This window comes from Trachurus trachurus (genome assembly GCF_905171665.1).
Source record: "Trachurus trachurus genome assembly, chromosome: 14".
NCBI lineage: Eukaryota > Metazoa > Chordata > Actinopteri > Carangiformes > Carangidae > Trachurus > Trachurus trachurus.
Genome location: NC_139903.1, coordinates 26549896 through 26565399, shown reverse-complemented (window position 1 = coordinate 26565399; position 15504 = coordinate 26549896). Strand labels below are relative to the sequence as shown.

Here is a 15504-nt window from a genome sequence, read left to right as displayed (position 1 = left end):
GGGGCTGCATGGATGGTTTTATTGTCTGTTTCCTTATCCAAGCGTGTCTCTATGAAGATGACACTGGTATATAACTAAATATCACTGGCTAATTATATTTTTGTGGTACATGTCACCCACATTATACCGAGCCTTTTATTCTTCAATTTCATCTTCTAAAGGAAAGAATGAAAGAAAACATCTGAATGCTAAATAAATATATAAATGACTCATCACAGCTAACATCATGAAAGCAACAACTAATTTCTCTCAAAGCTTCGTTATAATGAGCAGGTCGTACCATGCAGGCTCTTGAATTAAATCACAGTGAGAGAAAAAAATATATAAACTTATGTTGCCAGTGCTGAATCACACATATCCACCAAGTTTTGGATGTACTGAGTGAATACCATCATGATTGTCGGGAGCAGCGACAATATATGTGTAAATGTGTAACAGCATGACACGTGCAAATGTGATGTTTGTGTATCTCACAGCACTAAAATGCAAATTGGACACTATAAATTCCTGTGATTCTCTTATTTTGAAAGGCAAAGCTTGCAACAGAGACCTACTGCTTCCTTATACATATGTACGTATATTATATATATATGTGGCTTTCTTGTTTGTTTTGGATATTTTTGGGCATTCTTTGCCTTTACTTGATAGGACAGTGTAGACAGGAGAAGCAGGGAGAGAGACAGGAGGGATGACATGCACTAGAGATAATCTTGATTGGGAGTGGAACCAGCGATCAGCACTCCAGCCATATGCCAACATGGCTATGCTAAACACTCGACCACCGAGCACGTAGCACCCCCATGTTGTTACCGTGTTGGTGTAAATTCATTATGTTGTGACTTCAGAGGAGAATTGGGTCATGACAGGTGAAAAACTCTATTGTTTGGTTTTTAATCCTCAAGGAAACTGAATCTCAAACAAGTGTATTTATTTTCTCCTCTCAACAACCAACCACACTCCAAAAATAGCTCTATCTTGGTTTAGACTTAACAGCGGTGTACAGGTTCAGCACCCCGGCACAGCAACTAACACACCCGCCGCTCCCCTCCTGTCTGCTGTCTTCCCTTTGCCCTGGATAAAGGTATGTGTGTGATATTGAAGCTAATCGCATGGTGTGTGTATGTGTGTGTGTGTGTGTGAGCGAGCGCCCGAGGGCCCGTCGACCTTGGGAAGCGAGCTATAGAAGCACAGTGCGGCTGATGACTCTATTGAACCCTAATCGAGGCATAGGGAGGCGCGCCGTAGAGGCCGAGCGGCCCAGCTGCTGCTGGATAACACACACAAACGTAAGGGCAATAAAGACGCACAGCGCTGCTTTATCCACAACCTGTCATGAGCAGGGCTTTTACCGCTGCCCTGAGGTAACGGAGGTGCTGTGAGAGAAGTGTTGAAAAATCAAGAGCCTTTTTTTTTTTTTTTTCAAATTGCCTTTTTGACAGTTTTACTTTTTATTTCATTTTATTGTATTCTTTGCCTTCACGGTGATGGAAGAGTGACAGCGCTGTCTTTTTTTTTCTTTCAATCGCGACAGTTTATCCCAAAATAACGACTGCCACTTTGAAGCTACCCACTGTGCTTGCCTGTGCTTCTGCGTGGCAACTGAATATATTCAACTGTAATACCCTTCTTGTGCTTCTTAAATTTAGAAGCAAACATAGATCAATATAGCCTTCTCTGCCAGATCAAATTGGGAACATGAGCAGAGAAAGGCTATTTACTCTGGAAGCTTTTTACAGAGCCCACTCAAGGTGAGGAGGAGAGAAGGGCAGGCTCGTCCTCACATCATCAGCAGACGGCTTCTATTACGCACTGATCATTAAAACTGAGCCTTAATGAGCAGAGGAGACTTTTTGCGTTGTAGATTCATTGCGGTTGACATTTATCATGCCGAGACCATGCTGTTAGAAAATAAGATTTAATAGAATATAATCTCTAACAGCAGGCTGCAACACCTGAGTGGGATCCACACAGGTATATATATGCCTTACACTGCCTTATTTTCCAGTCAGCATGGCTTATACCTTAAAGGGATAGTTCAACATTTTGGCAAATTGGCCCATTGACATAATCTCTATAGTTTTAGGAGTAGGTTCGTTACCTTTAATGTCGGTGCAAGTTATTTTTAGAACGGCAGAGCAGAGCCGTGAGCTGCTCAGAGCTACGCTACGGAAGCTAATGGGATTTCTTGGTTTCCCTCATCAAACTCATCAAATACATAATCCAACAACTCCAAAAATAGATAGACAGACAGATAGATAGACTTGATTGTTGTCATTGCACAAGCACAACGAAATTGGTCGCAATCCCAGGTGCAAAAGTATAAATACAGCAGCAACACTCTTGTGGACAAGTTTTGACCAACACATTCGTCCGACGGGATCGCGCATCAGCAGTTTTGCATGAATTTACCTTGAAAACCACTCTGTCTTGTGACGTTACTTGTCCACCAGAGCGTTTTGGAGTTGTTGGATTGTGTATTTGATGAGTTTGATGAGGGAAACCAAGAAATCCCATTAGCCTCCATAGCGTAGCTCTGAGCAGCTCGCGGCTCTGCTCCGCCGTTCTAAAAATAGCTTGCACCGACAATTAAAGGTAACAAACCTACTCCTAAAACTACAGGGATTATGGCAATGGGCCAGTTTGCCAAAATGTTGAACTATCCCTTTAACTATCCTGGGAAAACACACTACACCCACCTCCTGTCTGCTCTTTTGCTTCATGACTCACTGCAGACCTGTCTCAAAGTGACCAGGAGATACTGTAGTTTATGGGGTTGGATCGTGTTGGTTGAGGTGTTTGCAGATTGTGTATTATTGTTTTACATTGTTGGCTGGTGTCTCTGGGGGACGTCCCCTGCCAACAGGAGGATAATCACCTCTCCTCGCAGTGCGTGGTGGGACCGAAGAGACAGAGATGTAGAGCTACCAGGGTGAGCCGGCTGAGACAAAGAGAAGCACGGAGGCGAGTAAACTCTTAATGAACCTGTTGAATGACAAGTTCGACTTTGACCTCGTGCATGCTGTGACAAACATCTGCGCAGCCAATAGAAGCCAGGCACCCAGCGAGGCATGGGAGCTAAATGGTTAATAGACCAGAAATCCAACACAGCTTCCTCTCCAGCTGCTCTCTTGTATCCTCCTCCTCCTCTTCATCTTGTTATTAGAGGGGCCAACACTTGTTTCTTAGAACTGGAAAGATATATCTAAACACAGCAGGAGCTTTCTGCTTCATCGTCACGGATCCCACTAAAGGTTTGGAAAACCCAATGTGTGCTCCCTCCATCCTCCTCCACTCTCCCAGTGCACCGGCCTGTAACACAGGTAGCTTCCTGTCTGAGAGCTGCAGGATGCAGGGCAGCAAATATATTTACACCCCCACCCATAAGCTCTAACCCATCTGAACTGTTTTGAGCCAGAGCTTTCCTGTGGAAAATCAAACTCTTACTTTAAAGTGAACTTTGATTATCCATCTGTGTGCCTGGGCATCAGAGAATAAAAGCCACTTGTGACAGATCCTTTGACTTTAAGGGAACATTGACTTTAACAATAATCTCTTACAAGCACTTGGACAAACTTTACTCTCCGAAAGTTTGTTTGTGAACATTTTTTTTTGAAATAGTTTAAAGATCAAGTTGAGTGTCGTTCCAAATAAACTAATCTCTGAATGGAACAGACAGTCTACATTGACACATTAAGCCTGTGTAGGACCACTAATATCTGCAAAGTTCCCAATGACAAAGGAATAGTCAATTTAATAGTGTTGTCACACTCTGACCTGCACTATCTGCTGCAAATCAGCTGTTCCCAGTGACAGTTCATTAAAGAAATCACTGGCCCATGGACTACCTCCAAGCTGAGAGATGGGTTGTCCAATAGAGCTCATGGAGGCCGTTCTCCTGGCAATGTCCCCCCAGTAAATCCTGTGGGACCTTGGTGAAATGGACGAAAAAACTTATTTACCTCCAAACTCTTTTCATTCATTCATTCATTCATGTCAGCGACTCTCACAGCCTCAATGTTGCTGTCAGCTCAGCCCACACTGGAAACTCTAAGTTAAAGGGATACTTCACCCAAAATCGATAATTCCAAACCAATCGTCTATTCACCGTCATGTCAAGGAAGGATTCAGAGAACTTTTGAAGTTATCAAAACGCTGGCAACGGATTTTCATATAATGGTGGCGGATGGTGCTCACTTTTTAATCATCCAAAACAAACACTATGAAACATCCAGATACCTCCATACTGAAGCCACCATATGAAAAAGTTGTTTGGAAAAAATTAATTAGATCTCTATTTTTAGCCTTGTTGTAGTAGTAGCTCCAATTTGGGGCTCCCCATCATACATCCAATGGTTTACAACAACGAACAAACATCTCACAGCAAATCTCGCGCATGAGCACAAACATCAACAGAGCCACTGGGAGCTACTGCTACAACAACGCTAAAAACAGAGATCAAATTAATTCTTTCATAACAACTTTTTCATGTGGTGGCTTCAGGACACTTGGGTCAGTACAGACGTAGTATGGAGGTATTTGGATGTTTCATAATGTGTTTTGGCTGATTCAAAAGTGAACTCTATACACCGCCATTATATGAAAATCCGTTGCCAGTCGGACCCCCACTGGAACTCCAAAAGCGTTTTGATAACTCTGCAAGTTCTCCAAACCCTTCCTTGGCATGACGGTGAGCATAAAATTGGTGAAATATTGATTTCGGGTGAAGTATCCCTTTAATACTGTACTACCAGCACATATAAAGTGTTCATTAAATTAAAAAATGCCAGTGTCAGCATTAATAAAGTTGCCAGGTGACACAGTGGTTCACTGGCTTGTGCAAACACGACTACATGTTCACATTCACAAGTCTCACAAAGCAAGGTCATACTAAACCACAGAGTTTGGGGAGCAGGTGACATATTGCAGGTTTTCGGTCAGAGCCGAGGACAGCAGCGCCACCACTGTCACAGCATAAAAATGAGCCGTCACACAGGCTGTCCATTGTCTCCCCGGTTGCTGTAAAGGGGTGAAATGACTATGATCTGTCAGGTTCCCGACGTTTTCATCAGTTACAACCTGGCACACCGCAGAGTGTCCTCTCAGTGGAAGAATTTGAGCTTTCCAGCCCATCAGAGAAATATGGCCGCCATGTGAATACAGTCTGCAGTTGTTTTCGGATGATTTTAGGATAAACTTGAGACTTAATTCAGTCAAAATGGATAGCGTTGTATTCGTCGCTGTCTGCGTCAGCATCTCTTCAAACTTCTTCCTCCCTGAAGACAAACAGCACAAGTTCAACTCCACTGGCCCAGTTCTGGCTGCACTAAATGCAAGAGTCTTAGATGTCACTGTTCATAACGCAGGCTGTTTATCCTTTGCTAGAATTGCCGGTTTGAAAGGAAATGAAGGAAAGAGAAAAAAAAAAAAAACAGGTCATAAATTAAGAATATACCCACTACTCCGGGGCCTATTAAACCACAGCTTCCCCCACTCATCACAATAAAGCAATATGTGCATAATGAAGCATGCTGGAGCCAACAGCATGAGAATTTGATTCCTATCCGAGACCTTTTTTCCACATCGATCATCCACAATTCACCACACGATTGTGCTGGGCAGCCACTGCTCCATCCTCTAACTCCCCAGCTTCTCCTTCTCTATTTATTGCCGTGTCCTTACAGTTTGACTAAGGACACCGCTAGACTTTCTTTGAGTGCTTAGATTTAGGTTGATAAGCTGAAAATAGCCTTCACAAGCCAATTATATGTAAAAAAATAAATAAATAAAAATACACAAAAGCCCAACTGGGAATACACTGCAGTTATGTCTTATGTGTTGTTGTTTTTGAAGTATACATTATTTTGATGTTACAGATAAAAAAAGATCTAGCAGATCAGTATCATAGCTCCATCCATATTGAAGGATTATAGGATAAAAAAAGTCTTATGTGACCTTCTGTGATATTCAGACTTTGATCATCTTATACATTAATTTAATTTAAACAGAAATCCACATCACATCCAATCTTTTTCCTTCCAAATCATCAACATTGTGTGTACAGTATGAGTAAAGCCGCCCTACAGCGTGAGGAGAGGTAAACCGGTGCTGCCTCATCCATTAGCAGCCAAAGCAGCAAAGATCCATCACCGAGAGGAAAAATGAGCCGCAAATTTCCCTATAATTAATTTTCCATAGAAGAATGTCTTCTCTGTTTTGGACCGCGCCAACTGGACAGACAAATGAGTTCAATTTATTCCTATTAAATGTGCTACTACAGCGGGGGGCGGAGTCTGTGCCATATGGCAGTGGGGTAAAGTGTGACATGAAGCACACAGCCGCAGTAGGAGCGCAGCTGTTCAAGTGCGGAGGCAGACGGATACCTGGCTGCTTTCCCTTAATGGCGACATGGATGTGCTCCATTTGGTTTTAAAAGTGTGTGCACCGGGCGCGTCGCAGATGCTCCGTGAGATTATGCTTACATGTTTAAATGTGGTTTACATGTGTGTAGATTGTAGATGGTTTTTATTTATGTATTATTTCGTTTGTGTTTGCATTGTGTTTCTGCTGTTAGTTCAATATACTCATTCACTTTGAAGAGTAAAAATTCAATTACAATTTGTGCTAATTCAAAACATCAGCCATTGGCATACAGTACTTCAAACGCATTTTATTAAACATTCTTTAGAAATAACGTATTAATTGCTTTGCTGATGAATATCAGACCTTGTAATAGCTCACAGAGGCTAACAAACACATAATGTTGACGGCCTCAGATATAACCTGCACATTTTTTACATGAATACGATGGGTTACATAAAGTCTATCAGACATTCTAAAGGGTTTTGTGTGTCATTTATTGGACAAAAAAATGTCATGGCCGACCCTCCATTCATCAATTATCTCTGTCAAATCATTAGAAACACAGAGGACATTTATCATTTATCATTTTAGCCATCATGGCACCATGCAAGAATGTTGATTAATAATTTGTAAAACAAGAAAGATTTTTCAAGATATTATAAATAATCAAAACTTTTTTTCTTTTTTTTTTAATAACATTAAAATGTATATATTTTATGGTATGAGTATCATAAATGTTTCCCCTGCATTCACCTCAGTCCTGAATGTTTGTCTAAGACGGCATCATTTGGCCTCCGTACTGCTGTGTGGTGAAGTGTGGGCCGTCAACTATTTCAAGGTTTTCAAATGGGCCGTGATTTGGAAAAACAGCTATTTTACTGAAACCAAGAATGATATTTTACATCATTTATACCGTCAATTTCTCATTCGACCCGTCCATCTTCTACATGTCATTTTGTCACCTGCAATTTAACATCAAAGCCTGACATTGTGTTCATGTCAGCCTGTTTCTGTTTGGCAGAAGCAGTTTCGTCATTTTTACCATGACCGAGTGACAAGTAACAAGGAAGGAGTGACGTGTCGGCCTCACTGACGCCTCAAGAACAGTTGCTAAAATTAGAGCATTTAAGATTCAGTATTTCTCTAAATGGATCTGCAACATTCTGTAGCTGTGTGATCTCATCAACACTTTTTCGTGGATGTCAGGGTTGTGACTTTAACTGTCTCTGCCTGAGAAAGATGAAAACTAAACCTTCAGCTCGACAAAGCTCTGATTGGCTCTGCAGTTTTTACTGAAATTGATTAACACACAGCAGGTTTATTTGAACCAGTGTCAAAGTGGACATGTGGATAATGAGTTTTAAATTATAACTGTCTGGCAAGCGGTTCTGTGTGTTTATTGTTTCTGTGTAAAGAACATTAATTCAATAGTGGATCTGCCCACAGTCCCAGTTCTTTGCTCCCCACCTGCATGACATTGAAGACCTCTACAGGGGACGTCCACTGACCTTGAGACACACTGAAGGGCGCAGAACACTAAATGCATCGGTACAATGTCCACAGAAAACATGTTTGCTATAAGTATAGTGAGTACAGCATCAGTACACTAGTTTTCTGTTCTGTTTAGACTCTTCCAGCACTTGGTTTAGGTTAGAGACAGATTCACGTGAGCTGCCTCAAAGTCCAGTTCACACAGATTTAAGTAAACCTGTCCATGTCCACTGGGTTCACCAAACATCACCAACTTCTTCACATTTATTTCTTCTCTGTTTTTATTGAGCTGTTGTGAGCTTTTCTTTTTTTTCACTATTGAAACTTCTCTACGGAGCCCGTGTGTGTTCATGAACCACACTGAGTTTAATACAGAGAAGGATTACAGTGACTCCACACACACAATCTGTTCATTGATATTTAACCAAACCCACCGTCTTTCTCTGACCTTAAGCGAAGTGTTTTTCTTGCCCAAACCACAGAAGGGAGCCAAGTCTCTAAAACTCTGAACATAAGTTAACCAGAAATCAATTTTCCACCAGAAAATACAAGACTGTTGCTCATTCATAATGCTACAAGGACACCTTTTCCACCAGACGACATTAGAGTTACTGCCTCACGGTCGCTCGCCTCCGCAAACCATGCCAGATGCAGGAAAAGGGGCAGAAAAACAGACAAGAACACAGTTTAAAGGAGACATATTATGCCTCCTTTCCACAAATTAAAATAGTTCTCAGGTGTCTTAAAAACATGTCTGTGACATGCTTTGGTCAAAATACCTCAAGAATCAAACATCACAGCTCTTTTCATCCTCTAAAAACAGCCCTGTTCTGAACAGCTGGTTAGTGCCTGTCCCTTTAAATGCAAATGAACCACTGCTTGCCCCACCCTGGTTATGCAAATTCAAAAACTAGTTACATCACTGGAAGACAACTGAGGGAACAGCTCATAAAACCACATTTTCAACCTAGGGAGCCTGAACATTAATGATTTTTTGTCAATTCTCACATTTTAGGGGCCGGAAGGGAAGACAAACACCCAAATAATGTTAAAGAGCCTTCAAAAAGTGATATTTCCATAATATGTTCCATTTACATGAGTTGACCTTTGACCTGGGCTACCAAATTACATTTTTGTGAATTGTGTCATAAATAGCAAATGAGTTGTGGGAAAAAAAGAAGTGTATTTTGTGAGGTCACACTGACTATGACCTTTGATCACCAAATTCTAATCAGTTTTTGCCAGATGTAATAACATCATCACATTGCATTCACCAGAACGAGACAACACGAAAGAAGCCGCTGTGAAGGAAAAACAAGTTGTTGTCTGAGATTTGTTTGTGTACACTTTCTCTATTTTTGGTCACAACGACAAAGCCGAGCTGTCAAATCACTGAAATAACTTTAGTTTGCGGCCGGCGTCGCTAATCTGAAGTTCTCTAAAGAAAAAAAAAAACTCCTCGCTTGCAATTTACCTCACTTTAATAGGTTTCTCTCTCATTTCAACGCCACAGATAGATATTTAGCTCAGTTTATCACCCTCTTTCAAATTTCAATTAGTGCCTCTTTAAAGTGCAGGGAGATATTCCTGAACAGTGCGCTCTCATGCCGTTTTGCTGTTAAGTCAGCAAACGCCTGCTGGAGAATGTCTAATAAAGTGTTGGCGTGCTTTAGCAGGAATCGCACGACAAACAGCGAGACACTGCTCGAAATGCGAAAACTTCTCAAACACTGCAACGTCTCGAAACACTCGTGACAAGTGCGAGTTGCATAAATACACTGAAGGCTGAGAGTCAGGGAGCCGGGGATTTCATCCACAGCGGCGGCGCTGGAGACGATGATATGAGGAGCGTTTACAGATTCTGTCGTCTGTTCGCCGTCACTCCACTACATGAGGAACACCCACTCGCTCTCTCTTTAGCTCTGACCTTGACAAAAAGTCTTCCGCTCAGAGTGATGCCAAGAAAATGAGTTGCGAATGTGTGTGTGCGTGTGGCAATTAATCCCCCTTGTATCTTGCACCTTGTAAGTGGTAAAGACAAAAAAAAAAGAAAAAGCAGAGGAGCCCCTCTCACATCATTGGCCTCCGTTGTTATCTGTGATTGGAGAGGAGGCCCGCGCGGCGCCCCGCTCGACGATAGATTGCCGAGATGGAGTCACGGTGGCAGCCATGCCGGTTGTTTAAAGGGCCATTCGGATGCAATCTGAAAGATTTCAGCCTGGATTTATGCTTCTCCAATTGCCCGGGCCCCTCTCTCTCTCTCTCTCTCTCTCTCTGGAGCTATGGTAAACAGGGATGAGTTATTGTGTGAGGAGGCAGCGCTCCGCCCGGCCGACGGGGGCCCTGAGCTGAGCAGTCTGGCTTGTGCTGTGCATTTCATTAGCGCTCTGCAGCACTTCACCTGCAAGTGTGAAGCCCATTAACACTGTCATTAGAAGAGCTCGGTTCATGTCATGTTGAGGCCAAAGGTGTCCTCTTACTGAGGAGAAACCAGGCCAGATTTATTCAACAGTCCTCCTGACAAGGAGGAAACAGCTCCATGAGCCGGCTGTTAGTTATGTAACTGAAAAAAAAAAAAATCATAAGCTTGACAACTCACTGTTTAATTAGAGCTACATCTCCATGTGGTGGTAACATGTTCTGGCTGTTATCTGTTAGATGTACAGCGGAGACCTTCTCACACATAGAATATGTAACATAACTGGTTTCATCCATCAGGCTTTCTGCTCATTGCTTATTCAGAGAAAGATGACTTAATGTTCTTTGAGGCGTCATTCAGACAAAGAGACAATGTTTGCATATTTCTCTCTCTTGGCACCTGGGGAGAGAGACATACAGGGGGAGAGAAGAGGGACAACAAGCAGCGCTGAGCTAAAAATGTTCTGATAGTGAGGAACGAGATAGTTTATTAAACTAGATTTATTTTCTTTGTGCATAAAAGATGATGATTGAAATAATAAATGTATGACAGTCATCCTGGAAGGAAGCACAAGACACACATTTAATCTCTCCTTCTCTTTCTCTCTCTCTGCATGTTTCACGTTGTGCTGCTGCAGATTCATGTTAATGTGACTACATTTGCTTCCGACCTGCGCTGCGTTCAAAGTGTTGCCGTCTATGATACAGGTCTGATGTGCAGTTGAAACGCTTTCAGACCCCGAGAAAAACAGGTTCAATTTCTATTTAATTATCATCAAAGTCTTAATGTCTTACGGGGGATGTGCTGTGGATATATTTAGATTGGGAAAAAAAAAATAAAGGGACACACTGACGCAATGTTGCACATTGTGTTTCGATTTTTTTAAAGGGATAGTTCAACATTTTAAAAAATTGGCCCATCGCCATGATCCCCCTAGTAATAGCAGTAGGTTCGTTACCTTTAATTGTTGGTCCAAGCTGCTTTTAGATCGGGGGAGAAGAATACCGAGCGGCGCAGCTACACTACGGAGGCTAATGGAATTTCTTGGTTTTGCTCATCAAACTCAGCAAATACACAACCAAAAAACTCAAAAACGCTGTGGTGGACAAGTTGTGACCTGCACATTTACCACGCTATGAGATAATAGCGGAAAGTTAAGAGAAGTGAAGCAAATACTCGGAACTACTTTCTTCAGTGAACCACTGGTCGGAGGGACACAGTGTGCGCACCTCAGCCAGTGCCGTAGTATACGGACGTATCTGCAGTAAACAGGCGCTTTTGAAATCACTCCGCCGAGCAGCCGTCTAGAGTGTAAAGTCCGACTTTGCCTCTAAAACAACTCCATCTCGCAACTTTCCGCTATTATCTCATAGCGTGGTGAATGTGCAGGTCACAACTTGTCCACCACAGCGTTTTTGAGTTTTTTGGTTGTGTATTTGCTGAGTTTGATGAGCAAAACCAAGAAATTCCATTAGCCTCCGTAGTGTAGCTGCGCCGCTCGGTATTCTTCTCCCCCGATCTAAAAGCAGCTTGGACCAACAATTAAAGTTAACAAACTTACTGCTATTACTAGGGGGATCATGGCGATGGGCCAATTTTCAAAAATGTTGAACTATCCCTTTAAGACGAAAAAGAAAAACAAAAAAAATGCATGTTAATTAGTTGTAGTTAGTGTCACAGCATCAGATTGCCCCCTATAAAAAACATCTACCATGCAGCCTACATCTGCCACATTGCAGTAATGGATAGAATACATAGTTTTATGTTGCAGAAAAGGTTTTTTGGTTGAGGAATAATAAAAAGAAGAGTCCACCCTTATTGGTTTGGGTATTCTGTAGCAGGAGCTGGAGCTGATTTAATCCAGTGCTGGTCAGGTTCAAGGACACAGGAACTCAGCCAACAGCGAGGTCAAGCAGGAAGAGAGCTAGACGCCAAATTACCATTGTGCATCTGTCAAATCTGTAGCTGTCAGGAGCGTCCTGATGTGAGTCAGCTTTCCTGCGGCCAGGGCCGGCTCTACGCAGGGGCAAGAGGGGGCAGTGCCCCCTCAAATAAATGTATTGCCCCCTCAAATCAAAATTTTAGAAGTTGAGAAAGCACATTTTAATATACTCAAAAAATGTGTATATTACAAGTTGACAAAATTATCTGCAGTAGCACAAAAATCCGCCAAAAAGGGACACTGTTCTGTTCTAACATGTTCTGCTACCTTTCAGTTTTGTAAATCTTGACCATAGTAGACCCCCCCCCCAGACCCCCCTACATAAGGTTTAGCTACTCACCTTTTTCACCCCCTCTGGGTTTGCAATGCATCTTCAGGTATATGCACCCCTAACCCCCCATATAATGTGGCTTATTTGGGCTATAAGACCCTGGTTGGCCCCCCGGCCCCTAGTTGGACAGGTCTGAAGGTAGAGGCCTGACAAAGTGCAATCCACTTCTCCAGGTTGGGGTTGGACACATAGCCAACAACCCAATGCAATGAAGTTACTATATAAGCACGGAGAAAAAGAAGTGCTGGAGCATGATGTGTTCACATGATGCCCCCTTCACATTTCTGACTGCCCCCTCATATACGCCGCCTAGAACCGGCCCTGCCTGCGGCGCTCACTGGATTAAACAGCCGGGGCGAGGGGGAAAAAAAAGAAGAAAACAAAGAAACTCACTTTGTTTTCAGATCTTTGTTATACGTGATAAAGAGTGAAAATTACACAGGAAGCGCTGCGTCGTCTGAGCTGTCCATGATAATCAACGTGTTTCTACGGAAGCACTCGGCCTGCATTTGAGTGATCAGAGCTATAGAACCGTGTTGGTGACGAGACGGTGATGACAGGTTTCACCAGGAAGATCAGACAATGTGTGTGATGGAACAAACAGACAAGGATGGAGACGATGTTTCCTTTGTCTGTTAGCTTTAATCTCTTATCAAGTGACCACATTTGGTAACTTTTTTTTGACAAGTAAAATAAGTTATTTCAGTTGAAGCTAAATACTTAAGTTCATAACAAGATTTTTTTGTTGTTGTTGCTTTTTTTCATTTTTTTATCTGTGTGTTTCTAAATATGTTCTAGGTGCATCTCAGTAAATTAGAATATCATGGAAAAGTTCATTTCTCTCAGTAGTTAGTGAAACTCATTACACACAGACCAAAATGTTTCATGTCTTTATTTTAATTGTAATGATTATGGCTAAATGAAAAACCCAAATTTATTATCTCAAGAAATTAGAATATTGTGAAAAAGTTCACTATTGTCCTTAAAAGTTTTTGAAAACGCCTTCGGGGCAGGAGAATTTTAAAAACGTCATTTTAGCTTTCACGTGTGGAGAAGAAAAAGGTTTTTGGGAGTTTTTGGTTGCACAGGGGGCTGGAGCAGGGGAGGGGGGCTGCAGCTGGTTGCCAAGACACCAGCTAGCTCTGAGAGCAGAGTAGCAGGTTGCAGCTGGAGAAGCAGCTCAGTAGAGCAGTGAGATTTTCATCACATGACATGCAGAGTGCTTGCTGCATGCGTGCTGCACTGAATGTGCTATGGCGTCGCTTTGGATCGTGAGATGACTTGATGCACCTCTAGATGGATTTGTGTGCGCAGAAGAAGCTACATATGAATGGGCCATAAATGGGTCACACACGCCACTCTTAAACACAAAGTATAACAGTAGTCTTGGATAAAGTAAACAAAGATCAGACTGGAAGTATGTTGGTCGTTCTATACAGTATGCTATGATTGGTCAGTGCATTTTTAAAAGTTCTATCACCTGCTGCTGTGGCATGCACAGAGTTTTTATTGCATTTTTGTATTTACGTGATGGTGTTTTTGGAAACAGAGGAGGAAAAAATTTCAAAATGTGTGGACCAGGCCTTAGTCTGGTTCAGTCAGCTACACTATGATGGGGAAGACTGCTGATAGTCGTATTCTAATTTATTGTGAGATGCACCTGTATATGTTTTTGAAAAATTATGAACTTTAAAGGGGACATATGGAAATATCACTTTCTGAATGCTCTTTAACATATATTTGGGTGTTTGTCTTGCCTTCTGGCCCCGAAAATGTGAGAATTGACAAAAAAATCTGTAACGTGCACTAGGCTCCCTAGGTTGAAATCCATGTGGTTTTACCAGCTGTTCCCTCAGTTGTCTTCCAGTGATGTAACTAGCTTTCAAATTTGCATAATCCCACCCCTACCTGGTACCAGTAGAAGGGGCGGGGCAAACAGTGGTTCATTTGCATTTAAGGGGACAGGCACTGAAACCAGCTGTTCTGAACAGAGCTGTTTTGAGAGTATAAAGAGCTGTGATGTTTGATCCTTGAGGTATTTTGACCAAAGCATGTCACAGATATGTCTTTAAGACACCTGGGAACTATTTTAATTTGTGGAAAAGGGGCAGAATATGTCTCCTTTAAAGGGTGAAGAACCATAAATAATAACTCTTCTCCAATACTGGTCCATGGTTGAAATTTAGAATTTCCTAGTATTTAAATGAGTGCCTTATATAGTAAAACGTACTGCATCACGCATGTATTTTTCTCAACAAGTGCTTCTCTGATCACCTCCAAACTTGCTGCTCATGTTTAGGGCTCCCACTAAACTGTGATCCTTCTGACAGCAGTTTAATCAGCTACAAACTACAGTTTTTATATTGATGCTTGTTTGTTTACTCTTTTAAAAAAGACTATCTGTTAAACCTGCTGCACAGAAACCTGCAGCACCCGGCCTTTTACTCAGGATCAAATTAGAGCGCGCGTGTATCGATTGAATTCTATGTTCGAAGGATTTCAACAGTGAATATCTTTGTGTGCTCTTTAATGGAGCTGTAGCTCAGCAACCAGATGCCCACTCGAGAAGACGCATTAACAGATCCCTGAGATAACAGATTTCACATCCCACAAGCTTGTGAATATGATGCACTGAATTTACATGACCATGGTTGGACTCACGGTGACCTGTAGATACAGTTCCTGTTCACAAAGTTGTTCTGTTTACAACAGCAGGCAGGATACCTCCACCTCAAAGAGACAAGGATTTGTAATCCTAATGTTGTTCAGAGCTAAAATGTTTTAAGGAATGGGTTCAGACGTCCAGGCTGAGCTGAGGGCTCCTCGGAAAATAACAGTGAGCTCATAAAACGGCAGCATGCGCCGCCTCGCAATCAGCCTCCATCTCCCCCCAGTAAAAGGCAGCAATGTCAACACAAAGCAGAGTGAAGGACAACACCTACTGAGAATCAAATGCCTTTC

The 15504-nt window shown here is 42.2% G+C and overlaps 1 protein-coding gene across 1 annotated transcript in view; it reads right to left on the bottom strand.

Annotated features, from left to right (window-relative positions):
• Positions 1 to 15504, bottom strand: part of ntm (neurotrimin) — a gene marked incomplete at both ends in the record, with an annotated part of 489430 nt that overhangs the window by 244897 nt on the left and 229029 nt on the right. The gene's annotated exons all lie outside the window — the stretch shown is intronic.